The sequence below is a fragment of the Euphorbia lathyris genome, chromosome 6 (genome assembly GCF_963576675.1).
Source record: "Euphorbia lathyris chromosome 6, ddEupLath1.1, whole genome shotgun sequence".
Taxonomy (NCBI): domain Eukaryota; kingdom Viridiplantae; phylum Streptophyta; class Magnoliopsida; order Malpighiales; family Euphorbiaceae; genus Euphorbia; species Euphorbia lathyris.
Window position 1 is genome coordinate 23177620 of NC_088915.1, and position 17493 is coordinate 23195112.

The 17493-nt window shown below is 34.6% G+C and overlaps 1 long non-coding RNA gene across 1 annotated transcript; it reads left to right on the forward strand.

Moving 5' to 3' along the window:
• The first annotated feature begins 2924 nt into the window (after window positions 1-2924).
• LOC136233341 (uncharacterized) lies at window positions 2925-8150 on the forward strand. Its single transcript, XR_010690785.1, has 5 exons — window positions 2925-3123; window positions 4836-4910; window positions 5000-5062; window positions 7776-7868; window positions 7961-8150. It is a non-coding gene; the product is annotated as an uncharacterized lncRNA (long non-coding RNA).
• The last annotated feature ends 9343 nt before the right edge of the window (window positions 8151-17493 follow it).

Sequence of the window (17493 nt, forward strand, 5' to 3'; positions counted from 1 at the left end):
AGTGTGGCTCATAGGTATCAGAGTTATGGGTATAAGATTCATGTATACTGAGTATATTTTACTTGTATTTATGTTCACAAGATTTTTACTTTGTTCAATGTTTAGTTTAAGTATGACAGATCAGCATAGAATCATAATAGGTAAGCATCACATATAGATAAGTCAGTTTGAAAAGAAAAGATGCTTATAATAGATAGTCAGCACAAAAATAGAACATGCCAAAAGTTACAAGTTTAGGACTATTCCTAATCTATCTTTTCATGTTGACTTGAAGTTTGCCTTTGCCTTTGGCAGTTCTTTGTTGCTGACTTGGATTTCTTGGGTCAGCAGAAGATGGACCAGGCTTCTGCTGAGTTCCATCAGCGCGTTCTTTCTCCCCTGTTTTTCCAGCATCGGGTTTGGAAGGAGGAGGAAAGAAGATTCCCTGCTGAGCAGCACGAGATAATTTGGATGAGTACAGATGAAGTTGACTCGTACTTTCCCAGAGACCGTCGAAGACTGCCATGCCATCGGCCATAGTGGAAGCGGGGATCTTAATGTTGGTACTGAGCATACTTAAAAGATACTCTTGAGATTTCCCGATCCAAGTGATAGATTCTGATAGTTTGGCATATGATTGATGAAACATCCTGAGCAGGGCAATGTCATAATTTTGACGTTGAACATTGGTATGCCGAACCTGCTTAAGGGTAGATTGAGTACACTGCAGAATCTCATTAGTCTTCACGAGGTCAGTGTCCATTTCCTGTTTATTCAGGTTGAGTAGTCGAACAACTTCACTAATCTGTTCGATGGAACACTGGGAGGAGGAGGAGATAAGCTCACGAGCTCCGGTCAGCTCAGAGGTCAGCAGGGTGAAGTGTTGATTGACCTCAGCAAAGGTTGCATATGTTGAGTTCGCAGCTGATAAGGTATTGAGTTGACCTTGGATGGAGTTTGTTGAGCGATTTCCGCAAGTGCACGATATACGCTTGTAGTAATAAAAGATATCGAACCCACAGGGAACGCTTTTTAACTAAAACTTATTTTAATTCAGTTTTATTCACGTCTTTAGATTTAACTTAAAGAAAATCGTTTAATTAATTGTATTGGTTCGGATTAATTAGGATTAGATGAGAATATTATATTGAACTTAGAGAACAATTCTGTCTCGAGATTTGATTACAAGACAGACGCTTTCGTATTTGGAATGAATCAAATGTATAAAACTTATTCGCATTAAGCAAATAAAACAACTATAACTTTGGTAGGATTATGAACACGGAATAATACAAGAATTTATGCAAGTAAATGGCTTTGAACCGTAGAAATCTCTCTGGATCGGAGCAGATTTCTACCTTAATCAAATTAGTATTTTATATCCGATAAGCCGCGATCACGATCATATCATCCGTAAAAACTAATTCTTTCAAGTGTTCAACAAAGTTTCTTTGTAAATTTGATTGTATAAAACGTTTTAATAAAAACACCAATTTATCATTTTGAAAATCATTTTGTCAGAACAATATCAAAATAACAACAGGAAGAATGTATTGAATAAAATAAATGTATTACTAGTGAATTGTTAATCTTCACAAGTTAACAGAGAGGAAGAAACATGGATAGCATTTTGACGAAATCTTTGAGATCCGGGTTGTCAGTCTTTCCCTCAAACTCCGTAGGTTTGTCAGACTTTTTTGCGCTTCAGCCGTTAGTTCTTCTCGCTGAATCTTCGGAATAGAGACCGCTAGGTCCACTATCCGAATGAAAACTCGTCTCTGATCAATCTTTGAAACTAAATTAATACTACTGTGTTTATAACTAATCTAAAAACAACTTGTGTACATCAAGTTTGTTTGTACAGAAATGTAATCTAACTTTCTAACTCTTTCTGAATCAGAATTTCTTCAATATAATAACAACTCTCTAATTTCTCTAACTTTTTCCACACTATACCATAAAACCCCTAATGCAACCAAATTTAAATTTGTTGCTTGAAAATTGATGCATTAAATGAGTTTATTTTGTTGTATTTTAATAATGTTGCATTTTTGTTGCAATAATCTTCAAATTAGCAAAATGAAAAAAAATTATACAACAAAAATATTAATTGTTGCTTGTCCTGTTGCTTTTAAGCAAGCTAATCCAACAATTTATTTAAATTGTTACAAAATATAAGTTAAACCGAAAAAGCAACAAAATTATAATTGTTGCATTGTCATTTAAGTGATCCAATGCAACAAAAATAAAGAAAAACTAACAAATATATAATGTTGTAAAGAAAATAATTTATTATTTTATTAATATATATATTAATTTTTAAGAACAATTATTTAATATTAATTTTTAGAAACAATTATACAATATTAAATATTAAATTTTTTATTAATATATAAACTTGTAAAAGAAATTTTCTAATTTTTATACGATTTTTTTTTTTACTTTTCTATAGTGTTTTGCACAAATTGAATTTATTTACGAAAATTAATTTTTCTAAAAATAAATAAATACTTTTTAATTCTATTTAGATTAAACATATCAAGAATGCAATTTTAATTTATAAAAAAATATTGCAATCTTTAGTATTTCAAAAAATTAGGTTGGGTATAAAGAAAATAGCTAGGCTGGGTTGTTTTAATCCTTTGGATGAAAAATATCAATCATATGGGATCCTATTTCACAAAGCATAGATAATAAAAAAAATGTTTTGAAGTTTCAATGATTTAAAGTAGGTAATGGTAATGCATAGGGATTTGATCGAACCATATTCAAACAATTGGGTCTAAATTGATATACGGAAGAGCTTGATTGAACGGATTAAAGAAAGTTGGGGTCAAATTTAAGAATGGATAAAACAGGAGGGAGGTAATCTGTAATTTGTAGGGGTAAATTCGAATAATGTTCAATGGGTTACTCATGACTTATTTCGCAGCCGTCAACTCCTCCTCCATTCTTCCTTCGGTTTAGGAAACACGACAGCTCCCATGGCTTCCTCTCTCTTCTCGACATCTCTCTTGTTCTTTTCCTAATCACGACACCTCTCCTTAAGAATCGCAGTTGCTGTGGTGCTCCTTTTCGTGTTGGTTTCGGCTGCTGTGGTGCTCCATAGACGACCTCTCTTCCATTTTTGATTACTTTCACCAGGTAAATACCTACATTTCTCTGCCTCTGCCTCTTTCACTTTCTTGTTTGTAGAGTATTATATTCGTACATTGGATGGAGATCAATCTTATATTCATATTCGTTTTCTTCCTACCCTTTTCCATGCTTTTCTTATTAATTTTTTGAACCCTGATGGCTTGGCTTTGTTGTCGCTTCAGATGAAATTGAATTCTGTCCCTTCTTTCATATCTTCCACCTGGAATGCTTCTGATTCCACTCCTTGTTCATGGCTTGGAATTCAATGCAATTCCACCACCCTAAATGTCATCGCTTTCAATCTTACTGGTTATGCCATTTCTGGTCAATTGGGAGCACATTTTGCTAAATTGCCTTATTTGCGCACTCTTTTTTTGTTCAATAATAACTTCTCAGGTCCCATTCCATCAGAGCTTGGTAATTGCACACCGCTAATACACTTAGATCTTTCTCAAAACAGCTTCACTGGAGAAATACCTTCTACCCTGAAAAACCTGCAACATTAAAACTGTAGTAGCTTGACTGAGTTAACCATTGTGCATACCGAACTAACAGGCACTATCCCTTCTTCCTTTGGTTTGTTAACAAACCTCCAATATCTTTACCTAACTGAAAATAGTTTATCTGGAAGAATTCCCCTGAACTTGGGAATTGTAAGTCACTGCTGGAGTTGTTGTTGTACATAAACCAACTTGAGGGGGAAATTCCCAACGAATTGGGAATGCTGATGGAATTGCAGAATCTTCAACTATTTGAGAATAACTTGAATGGTGAAGTTCCAATGAGTATTTGGAAACTTCCGAGTCTTCAACATGTTTTTTTGTATAGTAATAATCTTTCAGGTGAATTACCTTTAGCCTTTGTTTGGGAGTTTGGAGGTTAATGGAGGTGAGAGTTTTAGAGTTGACACACCTCCAGAAATTGGAGAGCATCATGTTGTATAACAACCAGTTTGTTGGAGGCATACCTCAAAGTTTAGGAATTAACAGCAGCTTGGAGATAGTGGAATTGATGAATAACAAGTTTATTGGCCGAATTCCCTCAAATCTATGTTTTATGAAACGGTTAAGGGTTCTAGGGGGTACATACATACGTGAGGATTATGGTGCTAGGGGGTCGTAGGTAGCTAAGCTAATTGACCTTGCAAAAATAAAGGAGAGATCAGTAGTTGTTGACTGGACTAGAGCTGGCAATACTAATGGTCGGTTTAGGGCAATTGTTAAGGTTGCCCTTCAACTGGAACTGGAACTGGAACCGGAACCGAACATGTGAATGGAACTACCAGCAGGAGCCATATCAATATCACTTTGAGCCCCCACGTCTCTCACCTTATCTATAATCTGAGCCTCTTCCTGCGTTTCTATTGTATCGTCACTTCCAAGAATTGGGACGTCTTTAAACCAGCCATCAATAATAAATCACCACCAACTGGCTAACAACAGTAGAGGGTCAAAGGTTGGTTAGGTAACTTGTCCTACGCTCGAAAAAAAGACATGAACTTTCATGTATTTACAATAATTTAGGCACAAAGGGTGGGGAAGAAGAAACAACAAACTGCGATTAAAATACCATTAAAAATTCAAATTAGGCCCACTGAACAAGTAGAGAAATTTGATTGCATCTAATCCAATTCCAACCAAAAAGACTGCCCGTATTCAACAATTCACATTACTTAATTTCATTTTCATGGCGTGAATCTGAATCTATCCTTTTCAAAGGGAGGAGCAACTCATGTGGATATAGCTTGTGACCCTGAATTAGTGAAACTTGCCACCACTTTAACTTCTCTTCCGGTAATATGTTTATATTATTCACTTTGATTTGATTTAATTGTCTGCTCTGCTCTACTGTAAAATGTTATGCAAGCTTCTTTTGTTTGCAGGTCTGTGTTTCTTCATTGGATCCGGCAGCATTTCCAGCTGCTGTTGAAGCAGGAGCTATAATGGTTTGTTTGATTACATACTTCATTTCTCACCTATAACTTTGAGCTCTGCTTGGTTGAACCTAGTAGATTTGGAGTTACTGTCATTATATTTGTTTGCTGATTCTCAGGGTAAGCAAAACTCTAGGGGTGTATGAAGTTGAAATGGGCGAATTATGGAGAGTAGAATAAATAACCTACTGTTTAATTTTATACATTTCTATGCATTACATGATGTGGAGCTAGGGTTTTTGTCATCAATCTGGAATTTCCAGAATATAGTGATTATGCTAAGCCACAAAAGGGCATGCGGAGCTTAATTTATGCAACATATATTAGTCTAGCGAAACTATATCTTATGCTGAAGGCCTAAGTCTAGGATTGATGGAATCCCCAGACAACCACTACTAGGGCCATTCGTGACTTTTTAGAGGCCCGGGGCGAGATGATAATTTGGGCCCCCATATATACATTGTATTTTTTTTAGTTGTAGTCCAGATGATTTTTTTTAGTATTACAAGGGATAAGATACAAATTTAGTCATATAGTTATTAGGATAGAGCAATTAGCATTTATGCATAAAATAGTACAATTTTAAATCTAACGTTTATCAATTGGTACAGTTTCAAGCTTAATTGACGAAAATGAGGATCAAGCCTCTGATCGATTATTTTTTCACATTGAGCCATTGATCATTGATTTTGTTATGAATTTGGTTTTTATTTAATTTTTCCGTCGAGTTTAGTAGATGAGAAGATCAATTTGGCTAATCATTTCTGATGCAATACTAATCCTGATGCATCAGAAATGATTAGCCTAGTTGATTTTGATTTTGATTGTTTACTATGGCGCGTGGCGCACCAGGCGCAGGCCTTAGCGCGATGGCAGCCCCATGGCGAGGCGCAACTGCCATGGTGCGCGCCTGGTGCGCCATTTTGCGCCAAGAGGCAGTTGCCAAAGGCGCACCAAGGCGCGCCTTGGCAGTTATGGGCTGTTTTTTTGGATTTTTTGGCATTTATTTTTATATATCTGGAATGGAACACGTGTTCTATTAACAAAAAGTATTAAAAAGGAGAGATTATACGTTTTAACTAACTAGAAGATGAAGAGACTCTTTGAAGAGGAAGAGACAGTCATTTGAAGAGTGAGAAACAGAGTCATTTTATTTATGTTTAAGATATTTTCATGATTTAGTATTCATTGTATTTTTATGTTAGTTTTATAGTTTTATAATTTTTATTTTTGTAAGTGTGTCTTGTCTCGCTATGGCGCGCGCCATCGCCGTGCGCCATGCGCCAAGGCTCCAGGACCCCTTGCGCCTTAGTGCGCCATGCGCCTTTAATAACTATGGTTCCTTCCTAGAGTTCTTTTATGATATTGATAGTCGATATTGTAATATATATTAATGTCTCTTTTTACCTCTTCATATTTATAATGTGCTTCACTAGATTGCTGTGTATGATATTGGAGTTTTTAGCTTTGAAAATGCAATCCCACACTGGTTTATCATTAATTTGTTATATTGCTTGTTTAATCCTTCTTGCTATTTTGTGTATGCTAAAAAAAAGTAGATTGTGGATTTGGTCCTTACTTTTTGTTTTCATATTTATATTGTAACCGTTTTGTCGTTGTTCTGCTTCATGGGATTTTTCTACTCTCCGTGTATAAATCATTTTATAAGTGGCACTGGCAGAAACTATAATAAAATTTAGAATTTAAAATAAACGTGGAAAGTGATCGGGGAATGGGGATCCCTGAGGTAAGGGGAGGAGTATTTCCCCATTCCTTGTTTGGGGGCCAGAGAGGGGGAATGTTGACAACCCTATGTTGAACAGAAAAGTAGTGTGAGTTTTCGGGTTTATTAAGTGTAACTAATTATCACTTTCTGTTGGTTATTAAAAAAAATATGTGAAATGTGAGCAATCTCAAATTATATTTCTAGGTATTAGGTCTTATGAAAACTAATTACAACTTGCAAGTATTTCTAGGTAGAGACCTTTTGATGACTCATAGCATCTAGAAATGAGATTTGAGTCTGCTTGTTGATTATTATCCTGCACATGAGCCAGTTAGCTTTGGTAGTCCTCATGTTAGTCTCTTTCGTGCACTAGGTGCAGGTCCTTGATTCCTGAAAAGTATTTAATCCTCCAGTGTCGCTCATGCATCAACACATATTTTGTTTGCAAATTGCAATGATTGAAAACAACTCAGCCTTTTCGCAAGATTTCATGCTTCTATTAGAAAAGCATCCTTTTTGTTAGTACAATTTGCTAAATGCTAATTGTACGGGTTGTACTACATTTCTTTCCCTCCAAACTCTCAAGCCACAAAGCTCCATGACCCCCTTGCGCGTTAATGAGCCATGCACCTTTGCTAAATGTTAATTTTGAGCCAACACGTCATTGGATTGTCTCTAATCTATGTTCTGAAGTCTTCTTTTCTCTCACTTTTTCCTGTTTATATGATGCATGAGATGTGCAAGGGCCGTAATTATGCAACTCTTGTGATGACGAATTTGATGATGCATGAATTTAATTGATAATAATTTTTCTCCCTATGGTGTAAGCATTGACGCAATGATGCTGGCACTGTTGGCAATGATGCTGACACTGTTGTCAATGAGCTCGAGGTTCAACATTACGCTTTAAAAAATTTGGTCTTAACAGGCAAGGCTCAATAGGAGGAAATTCGTGATGGTGCTAATTTGACTATTTTTTTTTATGGTTAACTTCTTCAGAATGTAGAGGAACTTATGATGAATTTGATCACAACTTTGTTAGCTGATTCTGTATCTCCTTCAAATAACGTATCGAATGAGCCAAGCAATGAGGTAAATATATAATATAACTTATACATTATTATAATATAATTTCATAATGAGAATTTGCAATTGACATGAGTTATACGTCAATTCTTGTACAGGATGATAATGGGGAAGATAACGAGTGATAGCAATGAAAGATTGTCGTTCTTAGAATTTGAAAACTATGTATTGGACATATATTATGATATTCTATCTTATTTTGTAACAGATCGTGTATGTATGTTTTGAATCATTGTTTAGAAGTATATTTATTATATTTCAGATTACACTTTCAGAAATTAGTCAAAATTTGCATTTATTACAAGCTTAAATTATTCAAAAGAATGCAACAAAAAAGATGCAGATTGCAATTGTTGCAAAATTCAATTATAAATGTTGCAAAAAGCTACCAAATATGTTGCAGGATCCAGTCAAAATTGTTGCAAAAGCTAATAAATATGTTGCAGAATCCAATTAGAATTGTTGCAATTTTCACCAATTATGTTGCAAATTCGAACTAAAATTGTGGCAGAATCATAAAATTTGTTGCATGAGAAGCAATATTCGTGTTGCAAAAACTATTAAAATTGTTGCAAAAACTAAATAAATTAGTTGCATTTGATTTAATGCAACAATAATAGCATGTTGCATTATTTTGAAAATTTGTTGCTTCACTCAAAAATTTGTTGCAACTAATTAAAAAATATCCAACAATTGTTAATTGTTGCTATTCTTTACGAATTGTTGCATTAGCAAATAATGCTACAGGAGCAACCGCAACAATTGGAATTTTGTTGCGTTAGGCCTATTTTTGGCCTACTGCAACTCAAAAAGGGGTCTAAGCCAACAATTTCACTTGGTTGCATTAGGGGTTTTATGGTGTAGTGCCAACTCTGATTTCTGAAATGAATCACTTATTTATAGTTGGTGAAGGGTTGTAATTGAAGGGTCGTGCCCGTTGGTGAAGGGTCGCTTTTATCCAAACGAACAGACGCGTTTTTTGGATTTCTGACATGTGAAAGCTGTGCAGAATTCTTCGCTGTCTCAACTGAGATTCTGAGAATGTCAACCGAGATAGGGGGCAATGGAGAAAGCTGAAAAACTTCAATCTTTGGTGTTTGAGATTAGCGTGTCGCGACTGAGATTCTGAGAATCTCAATCGCGACAGGGACGTTCTCCCCCGTCTATCGGTTGCTTCTCGTCTCCTTGAATCGGTCTTCTGATTAACACGTACTTTTAACACGTAACTTAGGTTTTTCCCTCGTTTTTGCTCCGTTTTAGCTCCTATTCGGATTTAACCAAATAATTAAGTACATTGCATCAAAGAAGTATATAAAGACGTAAAAGTACTCTAAAACTCCCACACTTAAGCTTTTGCTAGTCCCGAGCAAAATTTCACTGAATTTATTCTTTAATCAATCTCTTTATAAATAGAACATATATCCATATATTCCTCTTTAAATTAGTTAAACCGAAAGAAAAATTTTCATGGTAAATTTATACGCAAAGTATCAAACTAGCTAGTGTAAAAGAGATATATCATTCGTCTTGTATCTCAATTTTTATATTGAAGTATTCGGGACGGTGTAAGCACACATGTTTCTGAATCTTTCGTCTCAAGGCATTTCAAAGCACAAAATTTCCTTTCCTAAACCTAAAGTATTACAAATATAAATTTATTAAGGACTTAGGTTTAATATATTTACTTAGTCACGCCCGTGATAAGGGTGGTCTCGTCCGTGACTTTATATGAATTAATTTGCTTTTGTGTTCGTTTCAGAGGTACCGACCATGTCATGGGTGGACGCAATCGTTACTTAAAACTTTAAACACGTTTAATTTTGCTTTAATTTCTAACTTTCCTTTCATACCTCGACCGTGATAGGGGTGGTCGCAATCGTGGCCAAAAGTACCGTTTGTTTACTTTTTCTTCCCTTTCATACCTCGATTGTGATAAGGTTGGTATCAATCGTGGCCAAAAGTTAAGAATACGACTACTTAATTTAATTAACACGAGTTATAAAAATGAAAAATTAAAAATGGGAAAGAAAAATAACACATTCATCCTATATTGACTTGAAATTCAACATGTATTATGGCTAAAGTTTCCTTAAAAACTTCAATTAGTTTTTTAATGTAAGACGAAAATCATACCGAGCTAAAAAGCTAAAGTTGTTAGTTCGATTTATGCCTATAAACCTAATTGAAAATTGAAAATAAGATTCATATTTATCATGAACTCATGATATAAAATAGAGATTTGAAACTAAAGAAATTTTACTTATATACATTTACTCGAGACGTTTTGATAAAAAGCGTTTCAGAGATTTGTAAAATAATTTGTAAAAATATTGCCCGTATAGAAATATTATTTCTAACAATAATGATAACCTTAAAATATGTTAAACATTATTTTGAAAGTTGAATTGTTTGAAACATATGAAATATATACTTTTTTTTGAAAAATTGTCATTATTTTTGAAAAATGTTGCACTTTTTATAAAAATGTTGCATTTCTTGTTTTGAAAATGTTGCATTATATATTTTACTTAAGCATTAATAACAACATGCATTTATACTTAAATAAATAGCATTCATTCTCATTCGTTGCATGCATTCGTACTTAAAATTAAAACGAATATGAAATATCTCCTCCCACACTTAATTTGGACCATGTCCTCATTGGTGCAAAAAGCGATAAAACAGGGTACGATAACATTCAAACATAATAATAAAGATAATTGTACCAAACATAAGTAGAAATATTGTACCAAACTTAACAAAACATAATAACGAAAATGAGGTAAAGATAGAAAGGATAAAACCTATTAAGGCGAACTCGGTGGGGAAGGCGTAGTCTCAACTCCTTGGCGTCGGAAGTAAGATAACAACCGGCGACGAGTAGACTTGTGCTCACGTCTCAAAGTAGTGATATTGGCATCTACCGTGTTTATCCTCGAACTCATTTGGGTATTGTTGGCAACGACTTCATCTAACCGCAAATGCATTTGACGGTTATTCTCGTTCATTTGTGTCAACACACGTTGCCATCCAACTTGTTCTAGGTTCCTCATTTGCTTGCTCTTGGGCATTAGCATGAACATTCTCCTCCTCCTCCTCTTCATCAAATTCCTCATCTCGTCCTCATCATCCTCTTGGGCACCTAATCCTTGTGAACTTGAAGTGTCACCACACAAAGTAGCAAAAACACGTCTTGTACGATCCTCATAGGATATAAATGCGGGTGGTCCCAATTTTTTCAACAAATTGGCTCTTTGAAGTGCCGTGATATCCAAGGAAGGCAAACCAACATGAGGCAAATTTTGATAATCTGCTAATTCACCCCGAGCACCCAAAACAATGCCGGTAATTAAATTACCCATTGGCACTTGCTTATTACGTGAAGCGGAAGCTCGGACCAAATTAGTAAATATCATTCCAATACTATCAATGGTCAAATTCTTAAAAATACAATCCAACACAAACAAGTCACGGATTTGCACCTTTGAACTTTCAACCCGACCAAATAAAGAAAAGGATAAAAATTAGTGAAAGAAAAAGATACAATTATCCTTAATTAATTTACTAGAAGTGTTCTTCGGATGAAAAACATCTAGGCCGGTTAAAGATTGCCAAACCGTGTGTGCATCAAAAGTCTTTGGTTTTGAATAAAAATTTCGAGTAGGAAAACCAAACCATGCTCCCATCGCTGCATACCTGGCCTCAAAACGAATACCATTATTTCGAAAAGAAATAATACCTCGGTTCTTATCATAAGTTAGAGTGACCAAAAACTCCACAATATGCGATTTACTACTAGGAAAACGCATACTAGCAAATTTTGTCCAACCAAGAACGGATAAAAATTCATCAATATGTTCGGTAAAAGAAAATACGTTTACCGTGTCAGTATCGATAAAAGGCATGTCGACGAACTCTATTTGGGTATGTGAAAAGTGGCTAAATTTACGTCCTTCTGCCTCCGTCGCAATATCGAACGGTGCTCCATATTGAACTCGTAATCTATTGACTTCAGTGGCTTTGGTTTTGTTAGTAACTCTTTTTTCTCTAGGATTTTTTGTGTGATTTTGGTGAAAGAGATGAAGAGATTTGAAAGAGATGAATGGTAGAGTAAAGATAATGGTGGTGGTTTAGGGAAGAAGAAGATGAATAGGCTAAAGATATATTGGGAAGGTGAGTGAATCTTGGTTTTGGGAAGAGTAAAAGTTGATTGATTGGTGTAAAAATAGAGGTGATGTATATAGGTGTAAGTTATAGGTATTAAATAGGATATACTAATAGGTATGTAATTAGAGTAGAAATAGGAATTAACCTAAAAAACTGCCCCAATCCCGTCATACACTTCGTGTGTCGCGATTGAGATTTTCAAAATCTCAGTCGCGATAGCAAGCTTTCCAGGGGGGTTAAATCTTTTGAAAATTTGTTCCTTTGCTGTCTCAACCGAGATTTCAGAATCTCAACTGAGATTCCGGAATTTCTGGCTAAAAACTGGATATTGTTGACAATATCAACATGATTAATTCAATTCCTCTTGTAATTAAGTAACATTAATGCTAAGTTTAATTCCTGAAACTAAAACAAACAAAACTGGAACATTAAATTGAAGGAAAACCAAAGGTTTTTCCTTAATTAAAAGAAATTAATGAAAGAATTAATGCACTTTATTAATCATAATGACCTATTAATTACTTACCAACCATATGTACACAAAAATAGAAATAAATCTATATACATGAACATCAAACATAGGTACATTATATATATTTAAAATCAATCAAACACCATAAATGAAATTTAAATGGTATCTCGGTGAATTGGAATACGTCTTATTATGGCCCTTTCTAATTGCTTATGAACAAAAACTTCTCTTTCTTTTAGAGAAAGAAACTATGGACCGACACGAAAAACTCGTTTTACGATTCCCTCACTTCCCAAGAACTCGTAATCAAGTATGGGAAAAGGCTCTTTATTAGTCCAAGGAACAGAAACTGATCCTTTGGTACCTAGAATTATCCCACATATGATTCCCAAACCCTATGTTCTGATTCGTCGAACGTGAAGCGACAACGAATCCCTCCATTAAAATCTTTGAGGAATTAACTGTGTGGCCTTGGAAAATATCTCCTAAAACATACAAATCTGTATTTTGGACGACACTACTTCTGACTCGACTAAACAAACTATGACAGAGAAATTTGTGAAGATACAACAAGGAGTTAGAATTTATTGATTTCTTATAAGCAAGACTTGGATTGAATCTCCAAAATCCCGTCAACATTCTCCATATATCTGTAGAAGTCATATCTTTGCCAGGATGGTGCGGAGTGGTGTCCCGTGGTGGAAAACCAAACCAAGCATGAAGTTCAGGATATCCAAAAGTGAATATCTTACCCTCACAATAAAAACTGAGACGTACACGCCTCTTATTGACGAAACGAACAGTAGACAGAAACTCTTGTATCCAATTTCCAATAATATATAGGAAACATCATTGATGCAAACTTGATCCATCTTAAGTTTGTCAGATAGCGATTCATATCATCGTTGATCCCGAGTTCTTCATTCAGGAACTCGTCCATATACAGCATTCCACAAAACTGTGCATATCTAAACCTCAAATATCATCTTCCCTTATCTTCATTGTAGATGGGAAACCATGCTCCATAGCGTGAAGAGATATCAACACGCTTGCTACGAGCAGAAGTATTTTTCCTAGCATTTTTCAGAGAGGTAGTCATGTTTGAGAATTAAAGTGTCGGTAACCTTTAGAAATGAAGAAAGAAATTCAGAATTCTGAAAGAGATGAAGTGAAATAAAGGAATTCTGAATCGACTGGAATTTATAGGTTACTTAAGTGAAAAGTTGTGTCTATTGCAAAAAGGTGTCAAACTGATACCCTTTGGATAAAACTTACTGAAAATTTTAAATGAGATTTCTGTAATCTCTTACAGTTATTTCAAAATGTTAAAATACTGAAAATCTCAACTGAGATTTCTGGAATCTCTACTGAGAATTTCCAAATTTTGAAACATGGAGAATCTCAACTGAGATTTCTAGATATATATTTTTCTCAAAAACACTTAATACTTTATGAAAATTTTCAAAACATGACTAGATTAGAATTTAATTTTACAAAACCTTATTTGTACACAAATTCAAAAATAAAAATAAAAATAAAAATAAAAACAAAAATAAATTAACCTAAAACAAATAATAAAAAAAATAGATTAATTAAAAAGAAAGAAAAATAAAAATTATTAACAAATAATAATAAAAACTTAAAAATGAAGAATACGAAAACTAAATAAATTAATTTTCATAGAATTCGTCCACGAATTCAATTGCTTGAATTGGAGCGCCTTCGTAATAAATTTTACATCGATTACCGTTAACCTTAAATCGATCGCCTTTGGAATTTTCTAGCTCTAAAGCTCCATAATCAAATGTTTTAACAACCACAAACGGTCCATTCCATCTAGACTTGAGCTTACCTGGAAATAACTTTAATCTGGAATTAAAAAGTAAAACTTTATCTCCAACATTAAAGCTTTTAACTTTAATTCTGGCATCATGCCATTTTTAACTTTTTTCTTATAAACCCTTGCATTTTTGTAGGATAAATAGCGTAATTCATCCAACTCGTTTAAGTCGAACAAACGCTTTTTCCCTGCGCTTTGCAAATCATAATTAAGGGTTTTTATAGCCCAATATGCTTTATGTTCTAAATCTACTGGTAAATGACAAGCTTTACCATAGACTAGTCTATAAGGTGTCATTCCTATAGGTGTTTTAAATGCAGTACGGTATGCCCATAACGCATCGTTAAGTTTATGTGCGCAGTCTCTTCTAGAAGACGAAACTGTTTTCTCAAGTATCCATTTGAGTTCTCTATTTGATATTTCCGCTTGACCATTCGTTTGAGGATGGTATGGCATAGATACACGGTGGTGTACTCCATATTTTCTCATAAGTGACTCAAAGCTTCTATTTATGAAATGAGTACCTCCATCGCTTACCATAACTCTAGGGACACCAAATCGGCAAAATATTTCATTTAAAAACTTAACAACTACCTTAGAATCATTTGTCGGGGTTGCAATTGCTTCAACCCACTTTGAAACATAATCTACGGCTACTAATATATAATTTTTGCCAAAAGAAGAAGGAAAATGACCCATGAAATCGATTCCCCACACGTCGAAGCTTTCAACTTTCAACATGTTTGTGAGAGGCATCTCATCTTTCCTTCCTAAATTCCCGGTTCTTTGACATTTATCACAACGGATAATAAATGAACAAACGTCTTTAAACAGAGTAGGCCAAAAGAATCCACATTCTAATATTCTAGCTACTGTTTTGCTTACGCTGTTATGACCTCCATAAGCGCTTGCATGACATTCCAACATTATAGAGTCATATTCAAACTCACTAACACATCTTCTAAGCATTCCATCGCCGCATGTTTTGAAAAAAAATGGATCTTCCCAAAAATATCTCTTAACTTCCAAAAAGAATTTCTTCTTTTGCTGAGAATTTAATCCATCTGGTACAACATGAGCAGCTAAGTAATTGGCTATATTTGCATACCATGGTGCTATGACACTTTTTACTTGCATGAGATATTCATCGGGGAAATCATCTCGAATGCCTAATGTTTCACCGATGGGACCGTTTTCATCTTCAAGTCTTGATAGATGGTCGACGATAAGGTTTTCAATTCCCTTTTTATCTTTAATCTCTATCTCAAATTCTTGTAATAACAAGACTCATCTAATAAGACGCAGTTTTGCATCTTTCTTAGCAAATAAATATCTTAAAGCTGCATGATCGGTATAAATGGTGACTTTAGATCCTAACAGGTATGACCTAAACTTATCACATGCAAACACTACCGCTAACATTTCTTTTTCAGTTGTCGTGTAATTTAACTGTGCATCGGATAATGTGTGACTCGCATAATATATAACATGAAGTTTCTTATCCTTCCTTTGACCTAATACACATCCTACAGCCAAGTCACTTGCATCGCACATAATTTCGAAAGGTAAAGTCCAATCGGGTTTCGATATTATAGGTGTACTGACTAAAGCTGTTTTCAATGTATTGAAAGCTTGTAAACAATCCTCATTAAAATCAAAAGTTGAATCTTTCATAAGCAAATTAGTAAGTGGTTTGGAAATTACAGAAAAGTTCTTTATAAATCTCATGTAAAAACCTGCATGACCTAAAAATGACCTTACTCCCTTAACAGTAGTCGGTGGGGGTAATTTTTCTATAACTGAAGTCTTTGCTCTATCCACTTCTAAACCTTTTTCAGATATCTTATGACCTAAAACAATTCCTTCGTCTACCATGAAGTGACATTTTTCCCAATTTAATACTAAATTCGTTTCTTCACATCTAGACAATACTTTATCTAAGTTCTGTAAACATGCATCGAAAGAATCTCCATAAACTGAAAAATCATCCATGAAAACTTCCATGATATCTTCAATGAAATCATTAAATATTGCTATCATACAACGTTGAAATGTTGCTGGTGCATTACATAGACCAAAGGGCATTCTCCTATATGCAAATGTTCCATAAGGACATGTGAAGGTTGTTTTGTCTTGGTCATCCGGGTAAATGTAAATTTGAAAGAATCCGGAATAACCGTCTAGGAAATAATAAAATGCATGATCGGCTATCCTTTCGATTATTTGATCAATGAAAGGTAGAGGAAAATGATCTTTCCTAGTTGCTTTGTTCAGGTTCCTATAGTCTATACAAACCCTCCAACCGGTGGTGGTTCGCGTAGGTATTAATTCACCTTCGTCATTCCTTACAACAGTTATGCCTCCCTTTTTAGGTACACAATGGATTGGACTAACCCATTCACTATCCGAAATCGGATAAATGATTCCATTGTCTAAAAGTTTAGTAATCTCATTTTTGACTACTTCTTTCATGTTCGGATTTAAGCGTCTTTGCCTATCCGCTTTAGGTGGCTTATCTTCTTCTAAGTGAATTCTGTGCATTACGATACTAGGATTAATTCCTTTTAAGTCTGAAATTTGCCAACCCATACTTCCTATCCTATTTCTAACAACTTTTTTCAATTTTTCTTCTTGATCATTTGTTAATTTGTTAGAGATAATTATAGGTAGAGAATCGCCTTCGCCTAAGAAAGCGTACCTCAAATGACTGGGTAATTCTTTAAGTTCTAATTTAGGGGGTATTACAATCGAAGGCAGAACTGGTCTATGTTCTCGAATCAAAGGCTCTGGGTCCTTATCTTCTAATTCTTCACCCATTATAGGTTCTATTATTTCTTCTTTTTGAATAACATCATTGACACATTCTTCAACTAAGTCAAGTTTCATACAAGCGAATTCCTCCATAGGATATTTCATCGCTTTGTTCATATTAAACTCGATCTTATCTTCTCCTATCCTTAAAACTACTTTCCCTTCCGACACATCGACTAATGCACGTCCCGTGTTCATAAACGGTCTACCAAAAATTAGGGGACAATTATCGTCATATGCAAAGTCTAATATAACGAAATCGGTAGGAAAAATAAATTTATTAACTTTAACTAAAACGTCCTTAATTATACCATATGGTCTCTTAGTGGTTTGATCTGCTA